We start from the raw sequence: 21,859 nt of genomic DNA on the forward strand, positions 1-21,859 counted from the left end.
GGCTGTACCTAGTTCCACACGTTGAGATCCCTGACTGCTCAGTGGTCCTTAGAGCAGGAACACAACTCTGACTGGAATGTGATAGGGAAGGCAATCTTCCAAGTTAACATGCCAGGGGGAATAAATCCTCTTGCAAAGGTTCATCAGTGATTGGCACCAGTTGGGATGATAGTCCTGCCAAGGTTCAGGGCACTGAAAACACGCATTTCCCAGTGTAGTTCATAGACATTTGTATTTGAAAGGTGGTCAGCTTCAATTCTTAGTTTGAGTTTTGCCTCATATTGTACTCTAACAAAGACTGGTGCGCACATTGTTTATCTGGACACTGATCCCAGGGAGCAGAAGTGAGGATGTTGGAGTAGAGAGACCAGAAATGTGGAGAACATGGTAAAGGGTTCTGCAGTGAGCAGGTTACCCTGCTAGGCTCCATCCCACTGGGGACCTCTGAGGAACTGGGTAGAACACATTTCAGAATTATCCCACCAAGAGTGAAGAAAGCAAGAAGCAGGGTATTTATCCACCAACTGCAATTCAGCATTTTTAAGGCTGCCATGACTTGGTATTGCAAACTCCTAGGAAGCTAGAGATGACAAGTAAGGAGATATGTGTGTTTGCCCAGACGCAGTGGCTCAGTGGTTGAGTGTTGACCTATGAACCAGGAAGTCACAGTTTGATTCCCATGGCTTGCAGGAGACATTTGATCAATGATTCCCTCATCATTGATGTTTCTCTATCTCTCCCTCTACCTTCCTCTCTGAAATCAATAAATATTTTTTTTTAAAGAGAGAGAGAGATGTGTGCTTCAGATGGAAAGTGGCCACGGTGCATGAGGACTGCTCACCACAGATGCAGGTGAACACAGAGAGGGCCAAGGGCATGTGTCTGCTGCAAACTCTGTATTTCAAAATATTTGAAGCAGACTGATCACATATGTCCCCATGATAATGTGTGTATGTATACATGTGCATTTAGCTATACATATGCTTACATAGGGTGTGACAGAAATAGGTATACAGTTGTGAGTACTCAAAACACAGTTTATTCTTGTATTAATATTTATTAACTAGAGGCCCGGTGCATGAAAATTCATGCACGGCAGGGGGGTCTCTCAGCCTGGCCTGCCCCCTCTCACAGTCTGGGAGCCCTCAGGGGATGTCCTACTGATGGCTTAGGCCAGCTTTCCATGCCTAAGCTTCAGTCTGGCCTCCTTCTGCAGGAGGCGACCGGGCCAATCAGGGGAAGGCACTGCTCCCATCGCCCTGCTGCTGCTGCCACTGCCAGCCCTCACAGTTGCTGTGGCTTTGTCTGGAAGGACATCAGGAGACATCCAGTCTATCCAGTCTAATTAGCATATTACCCTTTTATTAGTATAAATTATTGCATTATTTTCCATATGGACAACTGTAAACCTATTTTTGCACCAATCTGTGTATGTATATATGCATTTTAATCATTGATAAGTATAGCTAATTAATATGGAAGAGGTTTGTGCCTCTTTTCCCTCTTAGCCTACTTAATCCCCACTCATTCTTCACATCTCTACTCAATTGTCTCTTATTCAGAGAAGTCTTTCCTCATTCCTATAACTAGATGGAATTTATCTTTGTTAGGCATTCATAGAAAAAATGTGTTTTTTTTTACAGTAGTGGCACTAATTAGAATCGCACTTTAATAATGAGTTGCATAATAATTTAACAATTTTATCTCCCAGTAGACTCTCAGCACCTTGAACTCAAGAACTAGTGCCCAGCAGGGGTCCTCACCTTAGAAAGTACTAAGTGAATACATAGTGAATGGATGAGCCTTTTAAAGAGAACATAACTTGTGCGGGAATAAGGATCTGTAAGCAATTATAAAGTGATTAAGTGCCATAATGATAATTACAAATTTCTGTGGGAGCATAGTGGCAAGAGAGACAGGTTCTTTTTAGCATGAAAAAGGGTATTATTAACAGAGTGGTTATCCAAGGGGAGGTGAGATTGGAACTGGACAAAAAGGTGTCTAGAAGGAGGGAGAAAAATGTTTTAGAAGAAAATTAAGAAGGCATTAACCCTATACACTAATGGTCATGCCAGTTTCATTAAACATATTTTATATATTTTGCACATAAAATGTGCATATGTATGTGTGTATTCATACATTCATGATGTATGTTATTGAGCCAAAAGAAGTCTTGATGCATGTGCAGTTTGTAAATGACATCAGAACTCTGATGACCACCTTTGAAGTGACTGCCATGCAGTTTTGACCAATCCCATTAGAACATTGTTTGAGGGGTTGAAATTCACAGATCATCCATGCATTAGAGATCATTGTTTAATTATGAAACAATTATGGAAAGAGACACTCAAAAAGGGGCCTATTCAATACCTTCCTTTGTAACTGTCGAGCATCTTTGAAAAGCATTTTCAATATGATTCAATAATTGGGTTAGCTATTAGCTTATTTGGTAGAAATACATGAAAAAAATAAATTGGAATACCTTTGTGGGATTTCTGCCCTGTGTTTAATTTTCCAAATTACTAGTGAAGCAAGAGAAAACTTAATATGGTGCCCCCCCCCCCCCAGGTGCAATTCTTTATTTAAGAGACTAATGTTCAGATCTGGCAATCTTGAGTAGTTACATCAAAAGAGTAAGAAATCCTTACACTCAGTCATCCCGTTGCCTTAGTGACTGGTATTGCAAGTTTCAACATGGTGGTTGACAATAGAGAAGATCCTTGGGTGAAATATAGCACTGATATGATTGCCTTGTCTGGGATATGAATTGAAGACTAGGAGAGAATAGATGGGCATTGGAAAGGGAAGGGGTCTACACTTTGTTGAACTTGTACCCTATGTCTGGCACAGGTCACATTCTCTAATGTAATCTTCACAACCTCCCACCTCCGGGTGGTAAAATGTTATAGCTCAGGCCTACGACCACAGGATGGCTAAATGGTTTGACTATATAACCCAGCATATTTTCTATCAAGGCATCCAAAATACACCTGCAATATAAATAAAAGACAGCAAATTTTTTCATGTAGGGACAGCTTAAGACAGTTCCCCTACTTTGTCTTTTCTGCCAGATTATCGCTCTTAGGAAAATTTTAGGGTTTGTCCTGCCTGGACAGGGTAAAATATGGTAGACATGAAATGCAACATGCTGGAAAGTAGCAGAGCTGAGATTCTGACCCAGGTCTTGCTCTGAAGACCATCTCTTTGTCTACTGATTTGGGGATGCTGACATCATCACCAGCATATTTTACCACTTAACCATGATAACCATTTATCCTTTTGCTCACACAGCCATTTGTACAAGCCTGAAGGTTTTATTTTGACTACTAAGGGTGATTCAGTGGGCTCAAAAACTAGTCTTACTTGCATGACATTTTAAATTATATAACATGATTGCTTATAGGAAACATTCCTTTTTATAGATTTATGATGCCTGCTGTGTCATGCAATTAAAAGTTCCAGAAAAGCATTCTCAGCATGTCAAGTTCCTGAGGTTGATTTATAGGATTATAGCTTTTCTCCTTTGTGATTCAATTAGAGCATTTTACATTGGGCTATTATAGGGGTTTAGGCTCTGATCATAATTTGGCTGCTGAACTATTAGATTAGCATGTGACCTGATTATAAATAAACTGAATTTCTTATTTGCAAGAGACCATAATTAAAGCTGCAGTCAAAATGGTACAAGAAGCAGTTAAGTAAAGAACTACGTGATCGACTCTGATGATAAAGTAGGTAACATCAATGTGTGATTGAGTGTTGGGATCTATTAAAAAGTTAAATATAGAAAGGAGACCTGGTGACACATGCTTTAGATTATAATGTGGGGTTGATTTTTTTTGTAACTTTATTAACATATACTTAATATACAAATTCCCTCCAAAAGATTTGTTGTGCACTTTCCCCTCCCCCCGCCTGCCAAGGGTTGTATTATTGACCAGGTCAGTGATGTGAGAAAAAAACCATTCTCTTTTATGAGAACCAAGACAATTCTGGTTTCAAATTCCCTGAGATCTGAGCCCAGTCTAGCATGATCCAGAAAGTTCTATTCATTGTGTGACCAGGTATAAAACCCCCATCTAAAAGGTAATGAATGTGTTTTGTGTTTTTTTTTCCTGCAAATAGATAACAGTTGCAGACATGTCAAAAGAGAAAAAGGAAAGAGAATCACCAGCATTGCCATCTGAGCGTGGTTGGTGGTTATTTCAGGAAGAAATATGTTTTCTTTTATCTTGATGTTTAGTTTCATTTTTTAATATTTGGTGATGAGGAGAGTTAAACCTAAATTGAATGATGTCAACTGGGCATTAAGAAATAGCACCTACTCTTTAGGAAAGGAAGAGGGAAAAGGCAATTGAGCATGAAGACCAAATAAATCTTTAAAAGATGCAATAAAAGAGGGATAACTTAGAGATGATATGTTTGCCCCGGCCCATAGAGGTGTCAAGTTTGCACCTGTGGAGATGGATAAGTGTCTGTTTGATAGAGAGATGTAATTTTGAAAGAATAGTAGCCTGGACCATTTGCAGAAGTAACAAATGAGTGATCTACTGATAAAGTTCACTTGATACTCCTCAGTCTTTGAGGATGCTATTAGACTGAATGCATTTCCATCAGGAGAGAACAGGGACTCATTTTCCCTCATCTGGGCCAATGTAATCACCTCCTAACTGGTATTTCTGACTCCTCCTCTTACTACCCTCTTCAATCTATTTATTTTTTTCTCACCAGCATAATCTTTATAAGACCCAAGTCTGAAGCCATTTCCACGCTTGAAAACCCTTCACAAACTCACCTTTATCTATAGAATAAATTCCAGATGGATTATCACGGTATAAAATGCTCTCTGTCTTCTGGCTCTCCATTACCTCTCAGCCTCTACACTCATCACCACCCCATGCCTCATCAACTATACTCCAACCGCACGAAATTATTTGAAACTCTGTTTAGGCCCATGCTGTTTTTCACCTCCATACCTCTCTTCACAAAGTCCTCTCAGTCTAATATAACCTTATCTATGTTTCAGGCCTGCTCTCCTAATGGTTTCTCTAATTCCCAATCCTGTTACTTTTAATTGATCTTTTACAGTTTTGCCAGATCAGAGTCCCCAAATCATAGGATGTATACTACTTAGCCAAATTCATTGGTTTACATACATATTGGTTCATTTCCCTGTTAGACTAGAATTCCAAGGTGGTATTATATCTTATTTATCTTTGATATCTGACACATGTCAAAGTTATAGGTGCTCCATGAACCAAACTTTATGAAATGTTAAATGCTTTAATCACTAAAAGCTGTGTGCAATATGTATTAACATACTTAGCTGAATCCAGTGAATGGTGGGAGTTTAATACCTTTTATACAGATTTAAGTTTTCCCTCTTTTGTTAGGTCTAACTGTGACACTTAATACTTACTCAGAGCTTTTTATAACAGAAATATTCACTCGATCCATTGTTTCTAGTGAAGCACTACTACAGAGAGATGATCTGTGTGTACGAGGGTGTTTTATATCCTGCAATAGAGTGTATTCCGTTAGTATTGGAGAGGTTACAGTGGTCAAGAATAAGATACTACACATTCATTAAAATGAATAGACTGGCGCCCTGACCGGTTTGGCTCAGTGGATGGAGCGTCGGCCTGCAGACTGAAGGGTCCCAGGTTCGATTCCGGTCAAGGGCATGTACCTTGGTTGCGGGTACATCCAGGGGGTGTGCAGGAGGCAGCTGATTGATGTTTCTCTCTCATCGATGTTTCTAACTCTCTATTCCTCTCCCTTCCTCTCTGTAAAAAATCAATAAAATATATTTTTTAAAAAATGAATATACTGGACCTATAAATATCACCATGGATAGAGCTAGAAACAAAATGTTGACTGAAAAAGAAGTACCGGAATTATAATAACACCAGAGGCCCGGTGCACGAAATGCATGCATAGGTAGGGTCCCTAGGCCTGGCTGATGATCAGGGCCTATTTGTGAGATGACTGGCGAGGTGATCCCGCTGGCACCCGCTTTGGCTGGCCTGGGGCCTATAGGCTGGGGGCAGCTCCTGCGTTGATCATCTGCCCCCTGGTGGTCAGTGCATATTATAGCAACCGGTCATTCTGCTGATCATTTGGGTATTTGGTTGATTTGCATATTAGGCTTTTATTATATAGGGTCATATTAAACGTATATATCTATGATATGCATATATATTCATACATATGTACGCATATAAAATGCATATGTATATGTGTATATATATATATATATATACATACATATGTGCGTGTGTGTGTGTGTGTGGTGTGTATATATCCACCTACTAGCTAACATTTATTTGTAACCCCAAATCAATAATCAAAATGCTTTCCTTGTTATTTGTGGACATGTACAGAGCATCATCGAGTCCCCTGACCTGCATGTTCCCAGCCAAGGTCAGACAAGGTAACACTCTGCCTGATTGTTCCTGCTCTCATCCTGTAAACAATATATTTGTGTCCTTTCCACAATATATTTGGTGCCATGTTTCTTTTTCTTTAATATTTGTGCTTTTTCTTCTTGGTTTTATAATTTAAAATGGTCCTGTAGTACAACACTAACGTGCTATCTCATGTTCCTAAGCACAAGGCTGTCAGGTGCCCCATGGAGAAAAGACTTGTTAGATGAGTTCTGCTCAGGGATAAGTAATGGTGCTGTTTACTGTGAACTCGATATTAATGAATTAAGAATATATATTAATAGAAGTACTTTTAAACAGAAACACACATAAAACAAGGTTAGAGCTATTGATCGGTTGACAAAAATGTTCAGCTCTTATGAGTTAGGCTCATGAGAACCTAACTGTGAATAATGAGGATCAGCTATATATAACAGTATTGATACACATTCAAAACAATTCAAGATTAATTTATGACATAAATGGATACAGATCTACCTGGGAATAATGTGAAAATTATTGGTTGAATATAAAGTACATTAATGATGTGTAATAATAAACAGAAAGCAAATGGGACTAGTGTGGGGAAAAATAACTTAAATTTTCAGTAAGATTGCCCTAATTTTATTTTTTAAAAGACTGTAGGACCCCCCTACCCCACCCCCACCACCAAATTAATAAATAATGGTTGAATATTTCTCTTCCCATCTCCTGAGTTAAGACCCTCGTATTTGTTTTGGCCTGGGCAAAAGTGCTTGCAATCTGTCATATAAATTATTCTTTTCATTATATTTCAGGATATTGACCATCTTTAGTCTGACAGTCAGGGGCACACACATTTAATCCCCGCTGCATATCAGCCAACCCCCCTACAGCTTTCTGCGCTACAAGAACACCCACCACACATTATGCGTTGCTCCTGTGCCCCGCTTTACGCTTCCCACTCTCCGTGCTCCTGTGTCTTCTATCTCTAATCCTCTGCCTAAACTAATACTTGATTTTCAAAGTTTGTCACAACCATCCCCTCCTGCACACTCCACCTTGGTATTGCAGCAAGTACAAATGCTCACAAAACTTTTGCCTGATGTTCTTTTGTGTTCCATCATTCACATCCTTATATGAATTTTCTTTTTTAAAAAAATAATTTTGTTATTGATTTCAAAGAGGAAGGGAGAGGGAGAGCTAGAAACCTCAATGATGAGAGAGAATCATTGATCTGCTGCCTCCTGTATGGCACACCATGGGGATCAAGCCCGCAAGCCAGGCATATGCCCTGACTGGGAATTAAACCATGACTCCTGGTTCATAGTTCTACACTCAACCACTGAGCCATGTGGGCTGGCCTGAATTTTCTTTTTTTCTGTAAGTTGAAAAGGTCCTTGATGGCAAAGAACATGGCCTTTTCCAGCAAAACCTCTAATTTAACAGATGACTGCATTTTTTAAAAACATCTACAGAAATTAAAATATGTGAATACTGAAGTAAATGTTTACATATTATGAGGCAATTCCATTTCCAGAAAGCTGAACATTTCTATATATTTCTAAAAGAATTTCTAACAATTTGGACATATTCTTTGATAACATATTTGCTTATATTTTATATTTTGCTTTCCTTTATAAATTAAAATATCTATATGTGTATGTGTAACTATCATATATATATATATATATATATATATATATATATATGTATATCATATATATATGAAGATAAAGATTTGCTGCTTTTTCTGTAGGTGGGATAAGAGTTTGTTTTATAAGAGGACTGTTTTCTTATATCTTTCCTACCATCTTATCCCTTCTAAAGAATATTGGATTTATCATTTTATGTTTCTCTGCACTTCTTCACACATCTCTCATTAATAGATCAAGAAGGAGTCTTCATCTTACCGGTGAGGTATGGCTACTAAACTGAAAATGGCAATATTGACCAGCCTGAATCTCTTGCACATTCTGTCCTATTTGCAATGGTCACAGTTAGGCCACAACTTGCCAGGTCCTTGGCTGGTAACAATTTGAAGTCTGCTTTGCGGACCCAAGTTTTCCCAAGGGTGGGTTTTAAGATCTATGTGAGGAGAGATAGTAGAAAGTCTTGGTTTGTTTGTTTCACAAATAAGCCATATTCTCCAATCCAACCTTAATAAGATTAAGATACCTTGGATTTGAGAGATTATTGGGAATCTTGCCAGATCAATAATGAGGCTGACACTATACTTTTACGTTCTCATTGAATTTTGGTCTATTGTCAAGAGTTAGCATTCAAAAAGGGTAATACATGAGTATAAATCTGCCTCAAACCCCAGCACTTAATCTTTATTCTATTAGAAAGTGGCTAAAGGCTGGACTATGAAATAAAGCAGCCCTAAGTTCGAATTGTCACTCTGACACTAACTGATTCTATGTCTCTTTTTCCTCATCTATTCATGGAGATACCAATTAGATCTATTTTAAAGATTGCAAGAAACAGTGTTTTGTAGAGCCAAACCCACATCCTGCCAACCTATCTCCCAGCTTTTCTCCACAGGGATAACTAACTACTCTTACTGTAAACTTCACTCTCTCTATATTTTTGTGCTTTCGATACATATGCATGTATGCCTAAATAGTACACTCTTGGTGTATTTTAAAATTTCATATAAATGATATCATACTATTGCTGTCGTTTTGAAATTTGCTTTTTCACTAGACTTATATTTGTAAAATGCTCTGCTTTTTCCATATAGCTTACACTTTTAAAATGCAGAGAAGTGTTCCATTATAAATAAATCATAGTATGCTTACCCCATTCCCTTGCTGAGAGAGTTGTATCATTAACAATGCCTTGACTTTAAACAGCACTGTAACAAAAATCCTGGACATATGCTCAAAAATGTCTCTAGGCAAAGCAAAAAGAAATAGAATTACTTGTCCCTAGAATATGCATGTATTCTTTTTGTAGAAATTGGGCAATTGTTCTCCAAAGTGGTTGTACCAATTTATTTTCCCATTAGAAATGTATGACAGTCTCAACTTCCACTTGTTATTACTAACTCTTGTAATCATATGTATTAATTTATAACAATACCATCAATATAAAATGATAGAATGCCATTTTAGTTTGCACTTTTCCAATTAAGAAAAGCATTGGAAATATTTTCACTTCTTTCTTACAATTTCAACATTCTTTCTGTTTATATATGTTCCCTATTCATATATGTACTAGTAACCAGTTTCTACTGGATTATTCAAATTTTTTTTGCTTTCTCTTACATATTCTGTTTATAAATCATTTGTTTGTTGCATGCTTTACTAGTATTGTCTCTATGATGTTTTTGTCACACAGAAATGTTAATTGTAAATGTAGTCACCACCTTTCTTAGGTGTTTTTCGTATTTTGTCATATTTCAGAACCTATTAATTATCAAACACTCATCCCATCTCTGTGTAATCTGCCACTAAGCTTACTTGCTTCTCTTTTTTATTTCTCTCTAGGTTCTTATTTATTTATATTCTGAGATTATTTTTCATTATTAATTCAGCCTTTCTGAACTATTAAGGCCTAATAATTTAAGCCTCTCCTTATTCTTCAAAAAAGTCTTGGTGATTTTTGACCCTTTACAATTCTATATATTTTAGGATTAACTTATTGAATTGTATTTAAACACAGTTCTATTAGGATTGTTATCTCAATTGCTTCTTATTCATAGATTAATTTGAAGTCAAAATACATCTTTGTGATGGCAAGTTTTCCTATCCATAAAACAAGACGCTTCTCTGAAGTTATTTATGTTTTCTGTATGAAATAGTTTCATCAAAGCATTTGAGATATAATATAAATATACAGTTTAATATATTAACAGCATAGCTATAAAGTAGTCATTGCAAGCTAAACTGATTTAAGATATAAAAGCAAATGAAGTGAAAGTATATAGACTGATTTTCAAACCAGAAAAATACCTGTAAGTTTCCCTTGTGGTTCACAGAAGCTTTTACAGCATATACTGATAGTTGGCAGTGCTTATTTTTGATTTTAGACAATACAATTAGTGCATGAGGCATAATTAAAAAATTCAAGAAGACTATGTCAAATAAAGACACTAATTATACTGAGATAAAATGAATCAAGAATTTAAAACAAGCCCCACAAGAATTCAGAAATGTACTTAAAAAGACAATATATTTCAATCCATCCCAGGAATCGAAGGCTTAGAATAGTCAGTTTTGACTACCAGTATTTCATCATTCTGATCATTTGGTCATACTGACTAATTACTTTCTACAATTTTATCTGGTTTAGTTCCTCATTCATGTCCCAAACTGTAAGTTTCTTTGCACATCCATCTCCCTGTGTTTCACAATTCCCACATTGCTCTAAACTTCTTCCTTCTCGTGTGAGCTTGGCCCTTCCCTTCCAAATACGTCCATTGTGTTTCTTCAGAGTCCACATTCCATGGCAAACACAACCCCACACATTTTCAACTTTTTGGCTGAAAATGCACATTATTTAGACCCGCTTCTTATGTAAAAACACAATTTTTTCTGCAAGGCACTATTTTTACTACCACCTCTGATATTTCTAGCACTTTGTTGTTTTCATTATATTTTTGCACATCAGCCCTTTCTCTTTTTGTTGAGGTATAATTATCATATAAGATTATTTAACCAAAGAGCTGAAAGGTGTGTACACTGAAACATGTAAGGCATTAATGGAAAAAAAATTAAAAAGATACAAATAAATGGAAATATAGTTGCTGTTTATGGATTAAAAGAATTAATATTGCTAAAATGCCCATACTACTTAAAGCAATCTACAGATTCAATTCAATCCCTATCAAAATTCCTATGGCATTTTAAATAAAACTAGAACAAATAATTCTAAAATTTGCATGGAACCATGAAATAACCCAAACAGTCAAAACAATCTTGAGAAATAAGGATAAATCTGGAGGCATTACACTCTCTGATTTCAAATTATTACAAATCCAGAGTAATCAAAACAGTATGGTTTTGGCATAAAAACAGACACATAGATCAATGTAACAGAATGGAGCTCAGAAATAAACCCACACACATATGGTCAATTAATTTACAACAAAGGAGCCAAGAATATACAATGGGGAAAGGACAGTTGGTTTTTTTTTTTTAAGTAAGTGATGTTAAGAAAACTGTTTGACCACATACAAAAGAATGAAACTAGATCACTACCTTACACCCACCATACATAACAATTAATTTAATATTGATTATAGATTCTAAGACCCAAAAACATAAAACTTCTAGAAGAAAATATAGGCGGTGATCTTGATATTGGTCTTTGTGATGATTTTTTGATTCTGATACCAAAAGCAAAAGTAACAAAACCAATAGTAAATGAGTGGGCCTACATCAAACTAAAAAGCTCCTGCCCATCAACAGAACAAAAGAGCAACCTAAGGAGCAGGAGAAAATATATTTGCAAGTGATATATCTGATAAGGGGATTCAAAATATATAAATAGCTTCTATACATACACTCTTTGTTGGAGTTGCTAACAAACTACTTACTGGAAAATCCAGTGGGCACCTTTCAGTTTACCTAGTCACCAAAATGTTTGTGAGTACTCGGTCCTTCTTGAACAACTTGGTTTTAGCTTTTCTTATTTTTCTCCTGTCCCTTAATCTTCCTTGGAATCATCTAATGTCATTGCTCCACTTTTTTACTTCATAAGCATCCCTTGATATTTGTTATCTCTACGCTAAAGTCTTAAAATCCAGGCTACATCTGTCTTCTTCCTTCAGCCACAATGGGGTCAGCCTGATTTCTTTTCTTGAACAGGATATAGAAGATTGTATTATCACAGGTGGGGAGAAGCTGCTCCCAGAGAAACAGGAGGGGGAAAAATGTCTTGAGGTTCTAAAGAAGATAGGTTTGTGGATCTGGGAAGATGAGTTCGTTTCTATTTAGTCAAATTAAATGGGATGAAAACCACTGTAGAGTGTAGAAATATGAATTTATCATAATTTTTGGAAACATTTTGTGTGAGTTTTAGAGTCTGAGGCAGAAAAATGTTAAATTATTAATGATGCCAATCTGTCCGTTTTTGTAATTTTTCTATCGGCTTGCCTAAGTTCACAGATGCAGGTGAGGAGGTTGATGGCTAGATTTTATTTGACGGTAAGGTTTCAAAAAAACAGGTTAAAAAAATAAGAGAGCAACAAGGTCAATAAACTATTTACAGTGAGGTGAACTATAATTTTGAGTCATAGATTCTAAACTAGGAAAAGAGAAAATATATAAGAGAAGGTTAACAAATAGGGAGAAAATATCAAGGTAAACATGATGCCCTTATGCATTTTAATAATTGTTGCACTGGGCTGCTTGGGCAACTCAGAGAACAAAAGGTTGTGATGAATGACTAGATGTTTGATTTTATGACTTCAGAGGAGGAAATATTTCTGGTGTTAACTAGGGTTATAGAAGGATTTTGCAAATAAATGGAATGGAGGAAAATGCAATTCGAGATGGTATCATGGGGTTACATGCCCTGATGTTGAGTTCCTATCAGAGAATCCTAGAATGAGACGGAAGTTGAAGAACACATGAATACTGTGAGCTAAATACTGAACTGGATATTGTATTGATGGGTTCTTGTAGTAGGGACAGTACAAGATGTAAAGTTTTAGTGTTTTGCTGTATGTAAGACTGGACTGTTGGCCCCGAAGGGTTCCTCCTACAGGCTTCATGCAGAGCATACAAGAAGGCTGCCTTCCTTTCCACTCTTGTTCTCAATGCCATCAAATTCCCTGTTGTTTTTTCACCTCATTTCCATGGAAATGCAGTTCAGAATGTATTCTGCAACAATCGAGGCCACATGAATTCCATACCATTCTAACTTTCTTCCAGCTGGTATCCTAAATGCTTCTTTTAGCAAGAAAGTCCCTGGAATTTATTTTATAAAGGATCACTTGCTTTATTTTCCATTGTGCCTGAGACAAACCCCAACACAATAATCTGCAATAGGCTAACAGTGGTCGGCAAACTCATTAGTCAACAGAGCCAAATATCAACAGCACAATGATTGAAATTTCTTTTGAGAGCCAAATTTTGTAAACTTAAACTATATAGGTAGGTACTTTGTTATTAACTTAATTAGGGTACTCCTAAGGCTTGGGAAGAGCCACACTCAAGGGGCCAAAGAGCCGCATGTGGCTCGGGAGCCGCAGTTTGCTGACCACAGGGCTAGAGTATTTTCAAATTCAAGTGGTCAGTATATTAATTCAAATAGAGAAAACTGAGTGATATTTTTTTCCAAGCTGAAAAATTCTCCTAATTCAGTGTGACATAATATTCAATTTAAGGTATTAACCAGCCTATAAAGCTATCATCTTTGATAGGTCTATATTTTCATATGCTCATTAAAATTATACTAACGCCAATGTATTAAAAACTTGATTAACTATACAGAAGATGCATAAATTTGTAATCTATACATGATTTAGTGTGGCTTACAGAATGATCAAGGAATTGAGAACTACATATTTCAAGTATGAAAAAGCATGGAGGGATGAAATGATGCATTTCCAGTAAAGCCAGCCAGTCAGATGTGTTTATTCTCTGGAATATTCTTACTTGTCCTTTTGTGCTTCTCAATATCTTATTTTGTTTCCTTCAATACATCGCTTTGTTCTCAATTTTCCTCATTCTTTTCCTCTTGACTATGTATTTCAACTTGAGAATATGACTGTTTCAGAAACATTTCAATTGTACCTTCTAGTCAACTTTATCAATTGCAGTTAGAGTCATAGAAGGCTGATCTCTGGCTGCATATAGTTGACCTCTTAGTACAGTGTCAAGGAGTGTCAATGAGTGTGAATTTTGAATCAGTTGGACCTGGGTTTAGATGCCAGCTCTGTCATTCACTAGCTGGGTGATACTTGCAAATTATTTGAACTCTCAGAACCTCAAATATTGAGTGTCCTTATCAGTGAATGGGATGATGATACCAATCACAAAGTCTTATTGGAAGGATTCAAATAAGACATTGCATGTAACACATCTTGCATCATGCTAAACTGTGTTAAAAAAATAGCTGTCACCTGACCACTTACAATATCCTTTCCGTTTGTGGAAAACACCACTCAGCCAAGTAAGCCATGGTTACATTGTTTAGCTCTTCTATTCAAAATACAGTGAACAGGAAACTTAAGGGAAGAGAGAATTCCTTTAAAATGTAGGTTTATCATCATTTTTATTTGGAAAACACTCAACTACACAAAGTCTCTAGAAACCGTAAAACTTAGTAGAAAGCAAAATTATAGAATTCAGTTTGCCCATCAAATCTATTTGGTGAAAAAGAAGAATTTGTTAGAAATGAGGGTATGAAAGAAAGACAATAGTGAGAAGTCCATGCTGGTTCAAGCATAACTAAGAGGGGGTTTTGATCATCATTAGAAGAAGAGGTGTTTGGAGATAGCAGGATCTCCCTGCACCTGTCATAGTGCAAATGAGATGGAAACGGGCAGGAAAGGGGAAACGAGATATTGGGGAGAGCGCTAGTTGCCAGTTATTGAATGGGTGATAATTGCCTGGCTGACTGACCGATGGATTAAATAACTATTAAGTGTCTAAAATATTCAAGGCACTGACTAGATACAATTTCCACATTGTAGTATCATGCCTTGGGTTATCCCCATCAAAATCAGTTGAGTCTGGTAATATCTTGATTCATTAAAAACAAAACAAAACAAAATCTTGAAGCTTAGAAAGGGTATATATGTTGCCTACATCATAAAATTAGAAATAAATAGAACTGAGATTCAACCTCTATGAACAATGTAAGGCAAGAGGGACGAGTTCAGACATGATACGCTGCTAGTTTAAAATCGGTTTTCTTTGTGGAGATTAAAAACAATCAATTAAAAAAAGCACAAAAAATGAGTAACTTAAGCTAAACTGGATGAACTAAAAAGCAAAAATTAGAGATATAGCACCAATATGAGTCTTTTATGGTAAAATATTTCTTTTTTCCTCTTGCTCAATGGCATTTGTTTTAGAAAGTAAAATAATTGATTACAGTTTAATCAGTATTTATAGAATTGCTTCAATTAGGCTATATTTTGTTAGAAAAGAGCATGCTTGGTTAAACTGGGTTCTCTGATGTCTATCCTACTCATTGAACCATACCCGAGAGCATGCACTAGTTCGGTCTAAAACATTTCTACAGAACCAGATTCTCTCTGGGGGAAAACAACTTAACAACAACAACAACAAAATCACGGCTGAGTAGATTTGGAAATCACTGTTTATCATCTTACTTTCTTGTAGATTCACAATGCACGGCAGCATAGCACTCACCGCAAAAACCCATATTAATGTAACATGCTTAGTTGCATTTAAATTAATATTATTCAAATAAATGTGATCATAGAATCCCTCACTCTTTTCCTTTCTCAGCTGTAATATTGATAACATCAAAGCTGTTATTCCACGGGGGTGGAGGTGGAGGAATCAGAAATGCCAGGTTAACAAACTAATTACATGATATTTATTATTTGGATAATTATCATTAAGCCAAGAGACCCGTGACCGCCCTGTGTGTTTCAGGAACTATCAAACCATTTAAACAGAAAAGAGAGGCTCGAAAGAGAAGTTGATTGCAAATGTACGTGTGACTCAAGAGCCTTGGTCTGACAGTCACCATAATTGTGTGGCTGGTTACTCCCAGGAGCCCCAGGGAACATTGATCAAGCTATCTGAATTGCTCCAGGGAAAAATAAAGTGGCACTCACCACCTTTGCAATTCAGCAAAGTCATCGCAGCATCTCTCTTCCTCCCCCATCTCCTTTTCCCCAAGAACCAAACACTTTTATGTTCTCTCACTTCGTAAGCATTCACCAGAGTTTTGATTAATTGGGCGGCATTACGCTAACCACTGGAGACACCAACACAACAGCATTCACTCCCCACCTTCGTGAAGCCGGTGACCTAGTAGAACAGAGACAAGGCTGCCAAGCCTTTCAATATGATGTGATAAATGCTATGTCGGGGTAAGTACAGGCACGAAAGGATTGCTGGGGAAGGGCATCGGATTCATCCTGCTTAGGTCAGGATAACTTTCCAAGTGGTGCATGTTGAGTGTCAAATGACAAGTCCCATTGACCAAACAGCTGAGAGAAAATAGAATTTTCCAGCCATGGAAAAAGACACGAAAACTGGGATAGAGATATCAAAAAGCAAAGTGACCTTAGCAAAAAACTTGGTCTGACCAACCAGAAAACAGAACGGTGTGTATGTGGGCATGTGGTTTTGTGTGGGTTGGGAGGGATTGAGCTACCTGAATGCATGCCTGAGTGTGTGTGCACCCATGAGTGTTCACATGGCAGCTCCTCAGAAATTTGAGTAAATTTTGGTGTATGCTTAGATTAAAAGGTGTAACTCTGAAGTTAATTCCATTTCAAAACTGCCATGGCTCTTTTTATTTGGAAAGTTAGAGTCTTTAAGTCTACCAGACCTGAGGCCCTGAACCTAACTGTCCCCTATACCTGGGCTCCTGAGCATTAACAACGATAAAAACAGTACAACAACTAACCTTTATTGAGTTCTTATATGTACCATCACTTATAAATCGTACTTGCATGTTTTAGTAGCTGCTAGTAAGTATGACGTAGTAACTCTGCTGGGGCATAGGAGTAATCCAGCCCTGTTTATTAAGGAAATACTCAGATCAAGATTCTTGGGCCAAAAAGGAAATCTCCGATTCCCTATATTTTCTCATGCCTGGGTAAGACCCACAATTCATTGTGTCTTGAAACATTCGCATATCTTCTTTTGTGAAACAGTCTGATCCTTCAGTGTTCTTATTTGATATATATGATTCATGTACTTTTATGATGCAACTCATCCTTGAATACTGGATATTGATTAAATGCCCATGAAGATCTAAGTAAAATCTTTGTTATCAAGATGATCGTCACATATACATTTCTCAGGATTTTAGAGAGCTATGGACTGATGATATCCTACAAGGGGACAGAACTTGTAAAAGATAAAATCAAAATAAGATGTTCAAGGACAAGTGTCTTCAAATTGTGAGGGAAGGTTTCATTTAGTCTCATTTTCCTACTTCTAATAATGCTGTCACTACTTATGGACTGTGATTGTCATGCTGACATAAAGGAAGGCTGATTGGGGACAATGTGATATAGGAAAAGGTCATAAGCTTAGATCTTTATACAAATTTACCTGGTTAGGCTGATCTTGAAACTATTGATTATTCCTATTCTAATGTTTTCTTATTCCTATTCTAATGTTATGATAACATAACTATACCAAAACTAGTGGCCTTAACGATTCAAAGAGAAGTGAGTCTCAGTCAGAATATAAAATATAAAGTTTGACATTAGAACTCTCTCTTTCCTCATATTAATATAGAAGTAGATTATACACGGTCATTTCCAGAGGAAACTCTGGTAACAAAGGTCTGGAGTAAGAGTGTTTAGAAGAGTTTTGCTTATCACCATTAATGTTTAAAGAGAATTCAGGACATCTCATCACACTAGGATATTTTAGAGATGGAAGGAAGCACTGCCTTTGCTCTCCAAGAGCCTATAATCTATTATTTAGAAATGTTTCTGAAATTTTTGTGAAGAGAAAGCCACAGGGAAGGGAGGAATATACTAAAGAATCCATGCACACAACCACAGACATATTATTGTTATTCTTTTCCCTAAGTATATTCAGCTGATGTTCTTCAACCTACTGAAGGATTGAGCAGGCCAAATTATGGTCTAAGCTTTGACTAATTAAGGACATATGTACATAATTTTCAAAGGAAATATAATAATGATTTCCTATGCATGATGACAAGTACTTCAATCATTGCTTTTGCTTACTTTTACTTATTCTACAAATGGATTTTAGATATGTAATAGAATCCTAGTATCACTTCTTAAAGGAATTTGGCGACAGTGATATGGTGCATGTAGAAATCAGTTAGAGGGTCTGTTACTAATGCAAATTTCCAGCTTCATCCACAGGGCATGCACCCCGACTAGGGCCAGGGACCCAGCCTGCAACCAAGGTCCATGCCCTTGACTGGGAATCAAACCCAGGACCTTTCAGTCTGCAGGTTGGTGCTCTTTCCACTGTGCCAAACCGACTAGGGCTGCAATATATATTTTACTATACAAATATGGAGGTGTCATATTTGAAAGTTGATAAATTCCTCTAAATACATATCACTTTTTAAAAAATTAAATGTATTAGGGTGACATTATATGAGTTTCAAGTGTACCATTCTGTAATACATCTATATATTGCATTGTGTGCTCACCACTCAAAGTCTAGTCTCCTCCTGTCTCTATATATTTGACCCCCTTTACTCTCTTCATGCTCCCCTGCCCCCTCACTCTATGGTAAGCTCTACGCTATTGTCTGAACACACCGTCGCTTTCTCTGTAACCTTTGATCCCAGACAGAAAAATAGTGGTGTTTCAAGATGGCAGTGTAGCAGGTGGATATTTTTTGAATCTCCTCTAAGAACCAAAATGGAAATAAAACTAAATTGGGGAACAGTCACCCTGATTTACCTCCCTGACCAAAGTCTAAAAAGTGCCATCTTTATATCATTAAAATTTCCAGTAGAGTTTAGATAGTATATACCTGAGATGTCATGCATAAATTTAAATATGCATTTAATGATTTTTCAGATATTAACGAGCTCCTACTCCCATGTGCCTTTACCTATTCTAATAGAAAGAAAAGACAGATCTTGCTCTCATGGGGAAAATGCCCCTGGCCCTTCACAGAAACCATTTATTTTTACTTGCTTAATGACTATCTATAAAACCCTAAGTGCTGTCTATTATCAGGAAGAAAGACCAAAGTCAGAGTCAAGTTCAAATCCTAATTTTGTGGAATTGACCAATTTACATAACTCCTCTGAGTTGGAGCAACCCATCATGCAGTGTTATTATAAAGGTGCAATGAGATAGCAGTGATTAGCTATCACTTCCTGACTGTCCTCATGTGGACTGAATTGCTCTCTTAGGAAGAAAACAATAATTTGAAAGATTCACTCAGAGAAAGGTAGCCACCTTCCCCAGAAGGAGTTTTATTTAAAAAATAACTCTCTCCCCATTCCCTTCCCCTACATATCCTGTCCAGCTGAAAAGACAGTGGCAGTGCTTATATCTGAGGGATAACTTTGTCATGGAAGGAAGAGCTGTTGAAGTCACCATCTATCTTGCAGTAAGACTTGGGGCATTGCAACAGAGTTTACCATGTCACATAGTATGTTGTAGAGGACAGACTTTATTGGGGGACTTTATAAAGCCAGCATTGACCAAAGGAGAAGCAAATGCTCTCCCCATGCCCCTGTATAACCGGGGAGAGAGATTTGTGGGCCGTATTGGTTGTGCTGTGGATAAATCTGCCAGAGAAAAGGACGGAGCTCTGCTTCCATGTTGCTCTCTCTTCTCACGCAACAAGAATTAAGGCAACTTGGTCAGTGAAGAGAAAAGCTGGCTGCTGGGTCACCAGCGGTCTGTGTAGATGCCGGGTTTTTTCAATAACTATCTAATAAAGCCTACCTTCCTCATTCAGGAGACACTTGCGTGGGCCTGACGAGTGGTGAAGTTCCTTTGGCCAGAGCAAGTGATTGGAACCATGAGAAGGTGGGCTTCTGCAGCATGAGGGGTGGTGATTGCCAGGATCCCCAGGGAAGTTACCATAGGCAGTTTAGAGAGGTCTCTTTGTTGCATCACAGACATAATTTCAAGCACCTGGCATGTCATATCTGAGTTAATATTGTTGGACAAGATAATTACGAGGATATTTAGGAATTTACAAATTGACAAGTATTTATTTCACTGACACACATAGCTCTTTAGGCTCTCCAGGGACAAGAGACTGTAATCTGCACAGGGCCACTTATGAGTCTACTGAGGCTATATTAGCCACTTTCTTAGCAAAATATATTGAAGTAATGTTTATTCACTTATTCACTTATAAGTCAAATATCTTCCCAAATATTTATAATGCCAGGAATGGTGATACACATCGGGAATACAAAAGTAGACAAAAGAACATGCCTGACTACAAAGTAAGGAATTCAGCATGTGCAACTCACATATTTCTAGAAGTCAAACTGAGCATGCTTAAAAATCAAGTATTTTATTTATCATGCGGTTTTCCTATATGCATTTTAATGAGATATGTAATTATTCAGTGAAGACAGTTCGTGTTGTTTTCTCAGATCCTTACCATCTAAAATTATATATTAGAACTAACAGATGATGCAGCTGAGATAATCTACTTAGCTTTTCTAATTTTTTAAAATATATACTTTTATTGATTTCAAAGAGGAAGGGAGAGGGAGAGAGAGATAGAAACATCAGTGATGAAAGAGAATCATGGATCAGCTGCCTCCTGCACACCCCCTTCTGGGAATGGAGCCCACAACCCAGGCATGTGCCCTTGACCAGAATCAAACCCGGGACCCTTCAGTCCGCGGACTGACACTCAATCTACTAAGCCAAACTGGCCAGGGCAAGCTTTTCTAACTTTGATGCCTTTAGGCTCAAGAGTATATGCAGTAGGTGAGTTCATCTCTCCTGGTCAGTTTTGATAATATCCCACTCAGTGTCCTTAGAAAATAAAGTGCCCTATTCCTTTGGGTTTAAATGTGCACTCTGAATAGAAAATTGCATGTGTATTCCGTGGAAACAAATAGCATCCTGCAGTTAAATACATTCCTTTGTTACTATGCTCCCCACACAAGTACAAACATTCATTTGGTTTTTAAAAATGTTTCTCCCTAAATGGTATAGACAGAGGCAAGAGCCAGAGTAAAAAGATTTCTCCACAAAATGTTCTTTATTCACAAGCACTAAGGTAAATGTGTAGTTATTTGGCCAAACTGTTTTATGAAACTTGTGTTTTTTTATTCCAACTCCATGAACCTCACGGAAATACTTTGCTCGGTGCTGAGAAAATTCTGATTTCATGCTTGGAAGAATTGTATCAAATATTTATAAGCACAAAATAGTTGTTTCTGCTCTACATGCGCATCTCATTAAAACACGTGCACACTTTCCCTTCTCACACATCCTGATCTACATAAGCAGCTGAGAGCTATTTCACATGAATTAACCAAGAAGACGTTTTTGTGCAATAAATGTAACCTTTGCCTCTGCTCCTTTTCAAATCAAAGATGGACATCTATTTTGTAGCTGCAGACATCCCAGGAAAAATAAAAAGTAAAATGAGTGCACTGTATCTGCTAAGTATTTTTCTAATTAACCACTTGGATGTAGTCACCTGTTACAACTAGTTGTAATAACTAGTTGGTGGGAGAGGGCCAGGACTCCCAGACTCACACATGACTAAAAGTCACACAAGTTCAGTTGTTGAAATAAATAGTTGAAAGCATGAGAACATTGTGATGCTTGGGTAAGAGTAAGGACATCAAAAATA

This window comes from Myotis nattereri (genome assembly GCF_964212035.1).
Source record: "Myotis nattereri genome assembly, chromosome: 16".
NCBI lineage: Eukaryota > Metazoa > Chordata > Mammalia > Chiroptera > Vespertilionidae > Myotis > Myotis nattereri.